The sequence below is a fragment of the Acomys minous genome (assembly GCF_964271855.1).
Source record: "Acomys minous genome assembly, chromosome: 12".
NCBI classification, from domain to species: Eukaryota; Metazoa; Chordata; class Mammalia; order Rodentia; family Muridae; genus Acomys; species Acomys minous.
This window is the reverse complement of record NC_140493.1, coordinates 41,792,234-41,807,690: the sequence shown is the minus strand read 5'-3', so window position 1 is coordinate 41,807,690 and position 15,457 is coordinate 41,792,234. Positions and strand designations below refer to the sequence as shown.

At 41.5% G+C, this 15,457-nt stretch overlaps 1 long non-coding RNA gene across 1 annotated transcript; it reads right to left on the bottom strand.

Moving 5' to 3' along the window:
* Nucleotides 1-1,375: 1,375 nt before the first annotated feature.
* Nucleotides 1,376-14,668, bottom strand: LOC311578631. The gene is made up of 3 exons (XR_014772916.1): nt 14,586-14,668; nt 8,945-9,589; nt 1,376-2,432 (listed from the first exon to the last, which is right to left on the bottom strand). It is a non-coding gene; the product is annotated as an uncharacterized lncRNA (long non-coding RNA).
* Nucleotides 14,669-15,457: the final 789 nt, after the last annotated feature.

Sequence of the window (15,457 nt, the reverse complement as noted above, 5' to 3'; positions counted from 1 at the left end):
TGTCCATAAACCTATAAAACATTACATTGTGATTGCTCTTTGTACTGACATATATTCTTGTTTGAAAAATGCAATCTATGTTTAGGCTCACAGAGAGTTCTTGTGTACCATATGACCTACCTTCGAGTATCACTCTGGTGCCCTTGTCTTCATCCATGAGCGCATTCTGGTGCATCGTTGGCTCTCCAGCCCACAGTTTACGTCAGGCTCACTCAGTGTGGTACTCACTCTACAAACATTCAGCTGTATCCATTAGTATAGCTTTCACCACACCCTGTCTTCCTTCATCTCTTCCCCCTCCCTCAGTCTGAGGCTGAACTATTTCCAGCTGCTCTTATCCAGCGTGAAGAGAAACTTCCCTGTAAGCCACCCTACGTCCCTCAGCAGGCCCAATGGCATTCCTGGCTGCGGTGATGTTCATTCATTCTTTAGGAATTCATGAGGCCTGCCAGGCCTGGGTTACCAGAAGGCTAGAGGGAGGTAGTCACGTGGTCCAGGTGCACGCCCACATCCCATGAAAGCAGACAGACAGGCGGTACCATGTGATAAAGTATAATGACAAGCCCCATGGGCCTGAGGCGTAGGAGCAGTACCACCTTGTTGGGGGAGATTCCAGAAGAAACTTTCTATGGAGGGCTTAAGGGCTGGAGACCTTACCACTTTACAACCCAGGCCTGGTCTGGTCCCTTCAACCCTGGATTGCAATTCTGTGTAGCCAGTGAAATAGGAATAGGAGCATAAAAACAAGCACTCTCGTTTCTCTAGGAACTCCCTCTCATAATGCTCATATGGATTTTAGACCCAATGATTATATTTTATTATGTATAACCCATATTATAGGTTACTATTAAAAGTTATATGCGTATATACATATATACGTTATGACAAACTGCACCGATCTCATTTTACTACACTAAAAGCAATGTCTTTTCTGAGTACCTTAACTCAGCTTGCCTTGAAAATAGTACTGATAGTCCATTACAGTGAGGATCCAAGGCCTTCTCTGTCTTGAGGAAGCTGAGAGGTACTACAGGATGTGCAGCGTGGGCTGTCACCCCGGCACGTCCCTTTGTTGGGCCACCGCCCACGCACAGGCATCTTCAATTGCAAAATGAAAGTAACAGATGAACTACTATGCAAGGGTTACAGTCCATCTACACGTTCCAGGCCCCAGAGGAAGTCGTGACAGGGATTGCAGGCTGGGGAAGAGGGGGTGGGGGATGGGGAGTGGGGGATGGGGCGATGAGTAACTGCCCACAGCTCTTGTCTCTTTCTCAGTTTCACCCAAGACTTGTGAACCAACACAAGAGCCTCACAGGTATATTTCAACTGTCAATGTGTATGAAGGAAACATGAGGCCCCTAAAGCCACTCCCTCTGCCTCTCACCTGCTGTGTCTGCTGTGTTCCTTCTAGATTTTCTTTTCCCTCCTGTGATCTTTCAGCTGTGTTTACATCTCATGCAGAACTTGCAGTGTGGGCTTTGATTTTTAACTAAGATTACTTTGTGCTATTGATATTTCTCAATTACTTTTTCTCATCAATAAGTTAGGACTTTCTGCATTAGAAGGAAAACTATTAGGGATGTGCTTAAACAGCTGTCTAGCACAGTAGAAGCCTTTCTTTTTTTTTTAATTGCCAATTCTCTTGTTGATGAACACTTAAAGTGTCTCCAGTGGTTTGTAATAATGAGTGATACCACATGCATTTTGCCACAATGATTCCTCTGTGCATGTGTGTGTGGTGTGTGTGTGTGTCTGTGTGTGTGTGTGTGTGTGTGTGTGTGTGTGTGTGTGTGTGTGTGAAGGATATGGTCATCGACATGAGATTTCTGGGTAAAAGTTATGCACAATTTAACCTTGATAAGAAATACAGTATGGCCCTCTATAAAAGCCTACAGGTTTATGGGAATAGCATTAACATTTTCAAGTGTTTGAAAATATTTGCTCATTGATAGATTTTTTTTTTAAATACTACATTGAAGTTTACATTCCTGTTTCACATTTACCACTTGTTCACATATGTTTTGGCAAGAATTGAAATTAGTGGTTTACCAGCACTCATCTATACTTTAATGCTTGCCTAAGCATTTAGTTATTAGATCAGTGCAGTAAATTCTAGACTCCAAGCAATGAAGTTAGACAAATAGTAGGGAGGCATTAGTAGTAGATATTCAGAATAATCCTTCTTTTGAAATGTGTGCATCGGAGTGCGCTGTCCATCACCGTCCATCAACCAGTGGCATCCAGTAGTATGTAGCATGGAGTCTCAGTTCCCTCCAGTGGTTTGACGGTCTGCACAAACTGGCTTCTGTTCATGTAGGCTTCTTATTGCAAGGAGAGAGTCCATCTAGGGCACTCTTTATTTTCCTGTGCACACCAAAGTCGTTTTCTTCATCTTAAAGTTGCATCATTCAGCCTTCCTGACTACTGACCTGCACAAGAAAGAAAGCTGTGCATGACCGCTCCTTCCCACATACCTGTGTGCCCACAGGCACCCAATCTAAAACATTGCTAAGCAATTCTGTCTTGTTTTATGTCACCTCGTCTGATTTGTTTCATTCTGATTCATTTATTGGAGGAGAAATAAAGTTGTTAGTAGCCACTAAATGGATCTGACAACTTATTAATGCAAGACCCAGTGTTTGCAAAACAGAGCCTGAAGCTTTGCCCAGGTTTCTTCCCTCTGGAAGGCAGGCCTTGGCTCTCCTTCAAGCCTTTCCTGTCTCAGTATAAACATTATCCTACTTTGTTATGCTACCTTTCCTGTCTCAGTATAAACATTATCCTACTTTGTTATGCTAGCCCACTTCATTATTCCAGCACAGAATTCTATTTGTTTTCTTTATACCAATTTTCAACAATTATAATTACCTACTTTTACTTCTCTTTATTGTATGTCTCTCCCCCACTGGATGAAGGGTAGGAAACTTGTTTGCAGTTTACACCGTAGTATATCCAGCATGCCAGACAGTGCTTGGAAAATAGTAAGCGCTCAGTAACTACTTACAAATGAATAACACTGCTTGTATTTTACACACTGAGAATTTGTTTCCCTTTGTGACACATCCGAGCAAGTTCTACGCACCCCGCTGCTGCTTTAGATCATAGAAAATGTCTTGGTAAAATTTTAAATCAGGAGCTCCCCAGTTCTCCCCCTCTGAATAAGAAATCAAAAGGTAGCACTGCTTACCCTGTCTCCAGACACAGAACGCGTGGTCATTAAGAGCAGGGACCACAAGGAAGAGTGCTCATCCAGTACTACCTACCTTTTCATCCCACGACGACTAGGGATGAAAGGAAAAATTTAAAAAGGAAATGTACAAGTTGATTAAAAAAAAAATCATAACCAGTATGTGGCTAGAACCTCGCCTTTTACCTGGTGGTTTTGCAAACATCTAAGCCTTACTGTAATGCTATTGAAGAAAAGTAAGAGGATTTAGGATTCTGATAACAATACTGAGAACATTGAGGAGTCTCCTGGAACCTAGGGTCATATTACCTCATCCCATTTTCCCCATACTGGCCCTGAAAGGCGCTGTAATCCTTGCTTTAATGACAGTGCTGAAGATGAGGTAGGTAAGGTAGCATGGCCACCAAGGAGTGAGACTGACGTGGCATGGCCAGTTTTTCTGCTTTCCAACCGTGTGGCAACATAATGATAGACAGAACAACTCTCCCTTGTAAAGCAAAATGATACCCCCAAATGCCCAGAACCTGTGACTACCTTATCTTACTTGTCAAAAGGAACTTTGTGGATGCAATAAACTAAGGATTTAGAGATGAGATTATCCTGCATAATGCCCTCTCTTGAGTTCTCACAAGAAGGAGACAGGACAATGAGCTTGCTCACACTTGGCATTGTGTATCAGAACTCCATTCTTTCAATGTTGATGACATTAGGTTGTGTATACAGCATGCTTTGCTTATCCACTGGTTGACACTTAGCTGCTGCTTCTTCTTCTTCTTCTTCTTCTTCTTCTTCTTCTTCTTCTTCTTCTTCTCCTCCTCCTCCTCCTCCTCCTCCTCCTCCTCCTCCTCCTTCTCTTTGGCCTTTAATAATAAGACTATAGGGAGCAACCAATGATCTAATGAGATTAGAGGATGGTCTACCAGTTAAAAGATTATTAATATTTAATGTTGTAGTATTACTTTTGTGAAATCAGCTGTTACTCCTTAACCCACTTTATACCCAAATATCCACACAGAAAGACCAGGGCCTATATGATTAGCCTATAGCATAATGCTCTGCAATAATTACTCCAACCTAAACCTCCGTGCGAGTATAGTTTTTTCCCATTCAGATTTCCTACATTATACTTGCTTTTATTTTTTTCCTTTATTAATTTATTCTTGTTACATCTCAATGGTTATCCCATCCCTTGTATCCTCCCATTCTTCCCTCCCTCCCATTTTCCCCTTATTCCCCTCCCCTATGACTGTTCCTGAGGGGGATTACCTCCCCCTGTATATGCTCATAGGGTATCAAGTCTCTTCTCGGTAACCTGCTGTCCTTCCTCTGAGTGCCACCAGGTCTCCCCCTCCAGGGGACATGGTCAAATGTGAGGCACCAGAGTACATGAGAAAGTCATATCCCACTGTCCACTCAAGTGTGGAGACTCTTCTGTCCATTGGCTAGATCTGGGTAGGGGTTTAAAGTTTACGGCCTGTATTGTCCTTGGCTGGTGCCTTAGTTTGAGCGGGACCCCTGGGCCCAAATCTGCCTATCATAATGTTCTACTTGTAGGTTTCTAGGACCCTCTGGGTCCTTCTACTTTGCCATTCTCCCATGCTTCTCTCATCTAGAGTATACTTGCTTTTAAATCATCTCCTGAGCCCAGTTTATTTCTCTTGATGTTTCTCAGTGTCTCTTTGTGGTTCCATCCTCTCCTTCCTCCTCGTTCTCCACCCCTCACTGGGATCAGGATGTCCCACCCTATTCTCTGTTATTTCTCAGCATTGGCTAGTTTGTTTTTATTGACAACACAAAGAACAAATGGTGACATGTTTACAAAATCTTGAAGCTAGAGATACTTAGTATAAACATCACAATGCAATGTCTGGATTGATTCAGGGAAGGCACACATACAGAATTACCATGGAGTTACAGAAGCAACATAGCATTTCTGATTACCTGAATTTAGTCTATATGACCTGTGTCTGACCCCTGAGTATTAGAAATATAAGATAAAACATTAATGATGTTGCAGCCTATTGGCTTATGCTAGTTTGCTGTAGTTATCTACCATGTTTGCTCTTTAAGCTAGTGGGTCAATTATGGTCAACTGTTCATGTCTGTGGTTTACACATTTGCAGATTCAACCAATCACAAGTTACAAATATTGGGAAAATAATTGCCTCTATAATGTAAAGATTCTTTCCTTGTCATCATCTCCACATAATTCAGCATGAAAATTTGCATAGCATTTGCACTGTATTAGGTAGTATAACTCAGATGTATGTTGTGTGTGTGCGTGTGTGTGTATAGGGTGTTGCATACAATCGATATGACATTTATAGAAGAGATTGGAGCATGTTAAAATTTGAGTATCTGTGGAACCAGCTGTCTATAGTTAGAAAGGGATGATTATATGTGTTTGGCAAACACCTGCTGAGTATGCCTTATGCCCACAGTGGCTTAGAAGTATTAAAGCCTATATAGTGCTAACAATTATCTGCTGCTCCTTAAAATACTATTAAAACTGATTTATCAATGAGGTAACTGAGGTACACAGGAAGAATGGTAAATGCACACTGGAGGCATTTGTGAGGAGAGTCAGTACATACTGGTGCCCACACTGTCAGGCCTCAGATCACCGCTGTACAGCTGAGAAGACACCAGATCCAGATGGCACAAGGGAATGTTACATTTTCTTGGCTTTCTAGGGTCTCATAAATAGAAACAAACAGAATGCAAGCTTTCTATTTTCAGGGGCTTATTTTGCACTTTGTTTTCTAATAGAGGTAAAATGTGTTCTGTAAAATTCACCGTTTAAAAAGTTCAAATATCCACTCCAGAGGAAAATATGTGACTCACTGTGCTGCCCAGCCCTCACTGTGCTGTTCTGGGACTTTTCCTTATTTAGAAATGGAAAATCCATATCCATTCTGTAGACACTCCCTAGCCTTCTTCTCATTGGTTATGGAAACTGCCAGTCTATTCTCCATCTTTCATGGAGAATAGCCTGCATCTTTCATGGAATCATACCATATGCAGACCTTCATTTCTAGATGCTTTTGGTTAACACACCACAAAAGTTCAGCAGTAGTGCACTATGTGTTCTTCATTCCTCAATGTGGCTGGACCATATCTCTGTGGTTTGTACCACATGCTGTTCACCCACTCATCCATTGATGGAAATTTGGACTATTTCCATCCTTTGGCTGCTGGGGAAATTGATGCTCTGGCTATTGGCATATAGGTATCTGTTTGAATTTCTTATTTATACCCTTTTCTTTGGGGAATATCAATACAAGTAAAACTGATGGGCCATATGGTGATTCTGTGATTAACTTTTTGAATACTTGCCAAAGACTTCCCGCAGTTGTCATCCTATGAATTTTTATCCTTTCTAGTTAATTACTTCTAATATGCAATGCTTCCTATTTTCCTAACCTGAAGCTAGTCATTATAATATCATTTTCACATTTCTTGGTCACTCTGTATGGCTAGGAAAATTAAGGTCAGGGAAAGAACATTTTTATCACATTTCTAATTTGGAGGCAAAGGCATTATGATGATATCATTGATAGTAAAAGTTCATCCTTGTGTAGTTTGCCAAAGTACCAGGCTCTACCAAAAGCAGAGTTTGTTTGTAAACCCATTTAATCCTTCAGATAGTGCTATGAAATAGGTGAAGATGCTTATTATTCATCTCTCCATGCTACAGTTATTGTGATAGCTACTAGTTACTCTTTTCATTGCAAAAAAATACCTGACATGAAGCAAAGGAAGGAAGGAAAGGAGGAAAGAAGGAAGGAAGACAAGAAGGAAGGGAGGTAGAAATGAAAGAATGATTTGTTTTGTGCCATGGTTTAAGGGACAATCTACCCTGGTGAGGGGGGCACGGGGCAGGAACATGCTGTGGCTAGTCATGTTATGCCCACTGCCAACAGGAAGTGAATGAATGTTTATGCATGGCTTCATTGCTCTTTATCCTCATATTATTTATCCCATGAATCTGGTTCATGAGATAATGCTGCCCATGTGCAGAGAGGGTCTTCAGTTAACCACCCCATCCTCCCTCCCTCCAACACACACACACACACACACACACACACACACACACACACACCATCATGTATCTCACTATCTCTCAACCTGGGCAACTTGACAATAAAATTTAACCACCGCACAAACCCACCACATTACCTATGCCTTCATAGACTCGACTGAACTTTATTCTTTCTCCATTTTCGAGGACAGCTGTTCTCAACACTTGGCTCATGAACAAGCCAGATTTATGCTACCTGGACATTTGCTGGAGAAGTTAGTTCTTGGGCTTAGCTCATATCTACGAAGTCACAGAATGTCAGAGAGGCACTCAGCTGTCTGATTTAACAAGACCTCCAGAGAGTCTCAGTGAGCACAAGTTTGAGACTTCTTACGCTAAGCGATTTCCTTAGGAATTAAGTTTAAAATAGTTGGATAAAATACAGGATTCCCAATAAAATGTGAATTTCAACCTACAAGTGTGTTTTAGATGTTTTTATCATATATATGTATTATTAGCAACATATTATATATTTAGTTTGTTAATAATGCAAACTTTAGTATGCAGATTTTTGTCACAAGCACTTGGCAATGGTTTAAGATATTCTACCCTGTATAGGATATTTGCAGAAGGCTGAGCTAACAGTCTGCAGGTGCATCAAAGGTTCTCAGTTGTGCCGGGCATTATGAAGTCCACAAGGTTTGCAGAGGTAAAAGGCTAAAGATGTGACAGTCAAGAAAAGTAAAGGAGAAGGGTCCAAACAAAGACGCAAATTGGTGAAAATTACCATTAAAATCTCTTTCTCATTTATGTAGAGATACTGGACATAGTCCAGGGTGAGGACAGGCCCTGAGAGGCTCTAGCTGGGAGGAAAGAGGTAGCTCACTGCAGAAAGAACCTACAGGTATGGAGAAAGCACAGCACTTCATGAAGGCTTCTTGGAAGGGCTGTGGGCATGAAGCTAGGACGTACAATGTGGCTACATGGAACTCAGCAGTCAGGTCCTGTATATAAGGTGCCCTGTTTGCCCTAAGTCCTTGTGCCCCTAAGTCCATGTAGGAATACAAGACTCAAAAGGGACTCTTGTTGCAGAGATTGTCTCAAAACTTTGGTTCATTTTAGAATGGAGAGAGAGTCAAGTGTAAAATTCTGCTTTGGTCTTGGAAACCTGTGAATTCAGTTTCCTAAAGGAAATAACAGCAGGTATGATTCTCTCTCTTCTGGGTATATGGTCTGAGGCCCACCCTGGCTCCACCTATCCTGCAAGCATCTTAGTTTTAAGGACTATTAGGATGGTCAAGGCAGTGTGGACCCTTGTGCCCCCTGATTTGCCAGGTTTTAATGAACTTCCAAAACTCTGTATTTTTAAATTAAGAGTTAAAAAACATTGATTGGCGCAAGTGAGAATAAATCTGTGCTAGTATCCTATTGTGGGTCTCGATTTGCAATTGAGAATTTGCAAAGCTGATTCCTGAGTGAAGTGGTGTCTTCAAGTGACAAACAAAGGTGCAGTAAAAATGTCTCACGATTCCTCCTCTGTCTAATGGAACTGGTGACAAAGACAACGGGAATCTATTTCGTGCCAGCTCTGAAGGCTGGAAACCCAAGATGCAGGTGTAGGCAGAGAGGGGTATAGAAAGATTCTTTTCGTTACCTCTCCAGTATGGTGAGCACTTTTGAAACCATCTTAACCAAGTGCTTTAATTCCCCACCGACATTTATCTTTTCCTTACCCTCGTTTTCTATCTCTGGCCTTAGAGTAGGATGTTCATGTGAAAACGAATCTTTGCTTGTCCTTTCAGAGGCACATGGCTGTCCTTTGCCTGTGTCTTCTTCACACGACCTTCTCTCTGTGTCTAAATTCTTCTTCTTAATGAGAGAGCTGTCATGGTGAGTTAGAAGTCATCTTAATAACTTCATTTAATCTTGATTGCTTCCTTGAAGAACCTGCGCAAATGCCGTCACAATCTAAGTATATGAACTTTGAGGACCACAACTGAGCCCGGAACAGTTAGGAGGTTAGTAAAGGAAAATATGAATCCATTGCTTAGAGCTGCAAATCCTCTGTTGCCTTCAGGTGTAGTCCTTTTTGTTTTGTTTTGTTTTTCGAGACAGGGTTTCTCTGTGTAGCATTGGCTGTCCTGGAATTGCTTTGTAGACTAGGCTGGCCTCAAACTCACAGTGATCCCCGTGACTCTGCCTCCTGAGTGCCAGGATTAAAGGGGAGCACCACCACCACCTGGCTCAGGCGGAGTCTTTTTAACTGACACATCTCCAGGCTATCTGACTCTGGCAAGTACGTATCCTCCGAACCACCTGTTTATCCAATGAGTGTATCTCCAGCAGCTACTTTTGTTCAGAGTGCTGTGTTCAGTGATCTGAAAGGGACAGGCAAAAATTCACATTCATGTGAACCACCTACTTTGGAAATGAGACAGAAGATGAACTGAGGGGGAAAAAGATAAATGTTGCATAATGAAATGATATTAAAAGCAATTTTTAAAAGTTTTTTTGTTTTGTTTTGCTTTGTCTGTCTGTTTGTTTGTTTGTTTGTTTGTTTGTTTTTCAAGGCAAGGTTTCTCTGTGTAGCCCTGGCTGTGCTCTCCTAGAACTCATTATGCAGACCAGGCTGGCCTCGAACTCACAGAGAGCTGCTTACCTCTGCCTCCCAACTCCTGGGTTTCAAGGCATGCACCACCACCTTGCAACTTTAAAGCTAAGATTCTTAAAAGTGATGTGGAGCAACCAGATGATACTTTTGGGGAAAGCAGAGAATAAGTATTCTGATGTCATGAGTCCCGTGTTCAAATGAGTTGGGTTTGGAAAAGATTGGCATGAGAAAAATGGCCATATGCCAAGTAGCATTCTACCTTTTTCTGGGATTTGTCACTGGCCATTTCAGCAAGCTAACTCACCTCTTTGGGAAAGTTTCAAAGATGGGAATATGGAAAGTTTGAAATATGAAAAAAAAATCTTACATGATAGGTGAGCCTTCAATAGAACAAGTCACAATGCTCATTGGCTTTACCCTACTGAATCAAAGAATCAGCTGGAATCATTGTAAACAGATTTTTCACTTTGATTTTTGGTAATAAAATCCCATGGGAAGACATCAGAGTGTGTCAGAGGCATCTTAGCAACATTTATACTGGACAAAGCTTTTGTTACTACCTTATCTTATGCGGTCAGGCACACACAGAAACCGAAGTGTGCTTCTGTGGGTCACTGTTAAAAAGATAGAAAAACTACACTGATAGTTTGTCTGTAAGGACAAGGACTTCTGCCTGCCGTTTTCCTTCTCAATTGCCAGAACATCTCATATATACAATAGACATTTACTGGTGAATTAGTGTAATTGCAGGCAGTAACATATAAATCTTTGGATTTCATGACAGCCAAGTATTTGATTTGATTTTCACTCTAAATGAAAATCTATTAAAATGTTTATTGGGGGCACAACTTGATCTGGCTTATGACTTTTTAAATCTCAGTGTAGTTTATATAAGTGGGATGCTTTTACTTGGGGGTAAGGGACTAAGAGTATAAATGAGTGTCATTTCAAGTAGCTCCACAGTTGATAATAACAGCAGAAGAAAATAACAAAAAAATAAAAATAAACCAGGCAGGTTCAAGATGGACTCTGAGTAGATCTGCAGATGAATCTGCAGAAGATCTCAGAGTAAAGGAAAGGGAAAGCATAAAGGATGAGTTTTGGCTGAAGAAAGTTAAGTGATGGGGAAGAAATTATATGAAGGAAAGAGTTTGATGTTAGAATAGAAACAGGTTTGAGAGGGTTCCTGGGTGAAGGGAACGGGTGAGTTCAAACGCAAATGTTCCCCTGAATGGTGTATATCCATAGCCCTGCATTAAGAATAGTTCTACCTCAAGACTCAGGCACACCGCTCATGGGCATACACCAAAAGACTCTCTACCATACAACAAGGACATTTGCTTAGCTATATTCATAGCAGCCTTATGTGTAATAGCCTGAATCTGGAAACAACCTAGATGGTCCTCAACTGAAGAATGGATAAACAAACTGTGGTACATTTATACAATGGAATAGTACTCAACTTTAAAACAAGGAAATCTTGAAATTTGCATACCAATGGATGGGTCTAGAAAAGATCATCATGAGTGAGGTAACCCAGATCTAGAAAGACAAGCATGGTATATACTCACTTATAAGTGGATATTAGCCAAATAATATAACTACAATACAATACACAGACCTACAGAAACTAAGTACCAAGGAGGACTCTAGGGAGGATGCTTAATTCTCGTTCAGAAGAGCAAATAAAATGGATACCAGAAGAGCTGAAAAGAAAGAACAAGAAAGGAGCCTACTGTAGAGGTCCTCTGAAAGACCTCATCCAGCAGGAGATCCAAGCAGATGCTAAGATACACAGCCAAACTTTGGGGTGAAGCACAGGGAGTCTTATAGAAGTGGTGGGGAATAGAAAAATCTGGAAGGGTCAGAAGCTCCACAAGGTGACCAAATGAGCCAACAAATCTTGGCTGAGGAGGTGGGTGCTACAGAAACTGATGTACCAACCGAGGACCATGCGTGGTATAGTAGATAGGCAGCACAGACTCCTTGTGGTTCCCATAATATGAGGAATAGCAACTACTTCTGACATGGACTCTGACCTCCACACATTGATTACTTCTCCCTTGTGGGGTGGCCTTGACAGGACACGGAGGAAGAGGATACAGACAGTCGAGACAAGACTTGATAGGCTGAGGTCAGATGCTATGGGAGGAGGGCTCCCCTTTCTGAGGCCTAGGAGAAGGAAGGAGAGGGCATGAGGGAGGGAGGATGGGATCAGGAAGCAATGGGGGAGGGGGCTACAGTTGGGATATAAAGTGAACAAATTAAAAAAATTAAAAAGACTGTTAGAGAACAGAGAATGAATGCTTCAACAGTGCATGCTAGCTGGGAAGAACAGATTAAAAGCTAGAAGTTAACAACACGTGAGTAATAAGGATGGACGAGCACATTCCATAGCAGGATTGGATTAAGCATAAAACATGCAAAAGGTGAAAGATTTATACGATCTGAAGAGAAACCAGAGTATCAGAGAAGCATGGGAGAATGGCAAAGTAGAAGGGCCCAGAGGGTCCTAGAAGCCTACAAGTAGAACATTATGATAGGCAGATTTGGGCCCAGGGGTCCTGCTCAAACTAAGGCACCAGCCAAGGACAATACAGGTGGTAAACTTTAAACCCCTACCCAGATCTAGCCAATGGGCAGAAGAGTCTCCACACTTGAGTGGAGAGTGGGATTTGACTTTCTCACATACTCTGGTGCCTCATGTCCCCTGGAGGGCGAGACCTGGTGGCACTCAGAGGAAGGACAGCAGGTTACCAAGAAGAGACTTGATACCCTATGAGCATATACAGGGGGAGGTAATCCCCCTCAGGAACAGTCATAGGGGAGGGGAATAAGGGGAAAATGGGAGGGAGGGAAGAATGGGAGGATACAAGGGATGGGATAACCATTGAGATGTAACAAGAATAAATTAATTTTTAAAAAATCCAAAAAAAAAAAAAGCGTAAAACATGCACAGGCCACTTTTGGTCCAGCAGTAAAGTCAACGCTCATTTACAAAAGGATGTGCTTCCACATGAGAACTCACTGGCTTTCTCACTTGACCTGTGTAACTGTTCCTAAAAGTGTTACTACCATCCTTCTGGAGTAAGGAGAAATAAGTTTCATTGTGTTTGTATATTTTCCCCATTGCTTGTAAATGCTAATTCATTTCATCATTAGGAAAGCCTGGGAAATGGCTTTGTTTTGTTTTTGTTTTCCTTTTTTTTTTTTTAATTTTTGTTTTTGAAGACAGTTTTTCTGTGTAGCCTTGGCTGTCCTGGACTCCCTTTGTAGACAAGGCTGGCCTCAAATTCACAGCGATCCCCTTGCCTCTGCCTCCCTGTGATTAGAAATGTGCCCCGACTGCACCAGGCTTGGAACAACTTTGTTTTATGTGCAAAGAACGCTGGTTTTGCTGCTTGGGCATGGTTGTGCGCAACCTTAATCCCAGCACTTATTTTATGAGTTCAAAGCCAGCATGGTCTACAGAGTGAGACTCTGTTTCAAAAAATAAAATAAATAAGTAAGTAAAGTCAAAAATTAAAAAGAAAACTGATTTGTGTCTAACTGTTTTGACTATTTTTTTGTTGACCTTTTATTTTGTGTTTTGTTTGTAAAATGTAAATGGATACATTGGATGCCGTCTTTGTTCAATAACCCAACTGTCTGGCCTTAGTAATCATTATTCTTTCCCACCTATGCATGTGACTTACTTCTCTTTTCCAAGACCTCTCTCCTACCCTGTTTCAATGTCTGCCTATCCCATTGTTTATGGGAAACTCATGTCATGGGTCTACCACTCCCCAACCATCGTAACTTTGGAAAATGTAGGTTCTCATCAAAATGTAAGGCAGCAGTACCATCCCGGAACACTTGTGAAAATTACGTGAAAACAAATTAGTCATTGGAAGAAACTGACTACGTTTTTAGAAATTCATATGATAAAATATGAATATTAGGATAATATAGCATAGTATTGGGATAATATTAGCAGATGAGAAATGTAGCTCACGAGCATGGACGCCCTCAGGTTGTTACAGACAGGAATCTAACACAAATGTTCAGGGACATAGACTGTCATCGCCTTAGCTCTGGTGAGGGTCCTCTTGCCTGTAACTTGCCATAGCAAAAGCACCTCTCAAAATAAGGAACCAGATTGAATGTGGGTCCACAACCCCTCTGAAGGACAAAAACCCATTGAACATAAGGATTTCCTATATCACCTTCTTAAGGATTCTATTCCATTTTCCCATTCCACGTTGCTGCCAATAACATCTGGGGGTCGTCGTAGTTAGCTTTAATTGTCAGTTTGATACAGATTAGAGTCACATGTTGGTTGGAGAATTGACTAGTCAGACTGACCTGTGAACAGGTGTGTGGGGTTCATCTTAATTGTTAGTTAAGAGGATCTAGTTCACATCCACTAGTGCCATCCTGAGGCAGGCAATAGCAGAAAGCCAGCTAAGCATAAACCTTTGAGAAAGCCATCAGGAAGTATTCCTCCATAATGTCTGCTATTCTTCGGTGGCTGTGTGTTAGTTCCTTGGCTGGAGGTAATGCTGTGTGGAAAAGCAAGCAGTCTCGCTTTCACAATCACCTAAGATACCCACAGTACCAAGCACAGAGAAGTTGTCCTTAGAAATGCAAACTCATAGGCAAAGGACACATTTTAACCCCCTGTCAATTGTATAGCCATACTTGTTAATCTACCGTTAATTTCCATCCCAGCTAGTAAATATATGCTCCACTGAAACCCAGTCTGTGTCATTGTCTCATCCTACCTCACCAGCCATTGGTCTTTTCCTCAGTGTCTCCTACAGACATCCCCACAACACAACTATTCCAGTATAAGTCTGTAGAGATGGGACCCAGAGAAGCCTGCTGCAGCAGTGTACGGAATTTCAGCTGGTTGGTAACTATGTAAAATGTTTGCATCACTGTGGAACATTAGATAGTCATTGTAGACATTTACAAAGAAGAAGGAAGCTGAGGAAGGCAATTGTGTAACTTTGCCCAAGGTCACACAGCAAATAATGACTTAAGCTTAAGAGTGTTTAATTTCCAAAACCTCTTGCAGTCTCCTTGGATTCAAAGAGCGTACGGCTGAGCTAATTTATAACCGTGGGCAGAGAGACCTTACCTAGCAGACAGTGGGCAGAGGGAGACTAGAGTCTCTCTTGTTTTCTTGTTTATCTGGGCATTGAAAAGTGCTGTTAATAGAGGGACAGTGTTGTCCTTGCCTTTCCTTTCATGGCAAATAGTCAACTTCAGTGCTCTATTTTAGGCCAGAGATCAAACTCAGCCAGTTAATTATTCACAGAGCTGGCGACTCTGCTCCTCTTTTGAAACTGTTCAACCAGTTGAGACAAGCTGGAACCATAAAGCTAGTACAACAGACTTTTCAAAAATAACTTTTGGAAACATAGCATTACAAACAGTCAAGGAACAAGAATTTAATCCAATGAAAACTAAGACTCCCGTGGCCATGGGAGCCAGACAGAGTCCTCTTGAGTTAGCTGTGTTATCGGCAAGTTGGGTAATAAGTTGCTTTTGCTTATCACTTGGAAAATGAGAACAAGTACCCTGAAGAGTTATTTAGAGTGAGATACAATGAGTTCCAGCCCTGAAATCAATGCCTTGTACTAGGAATGAG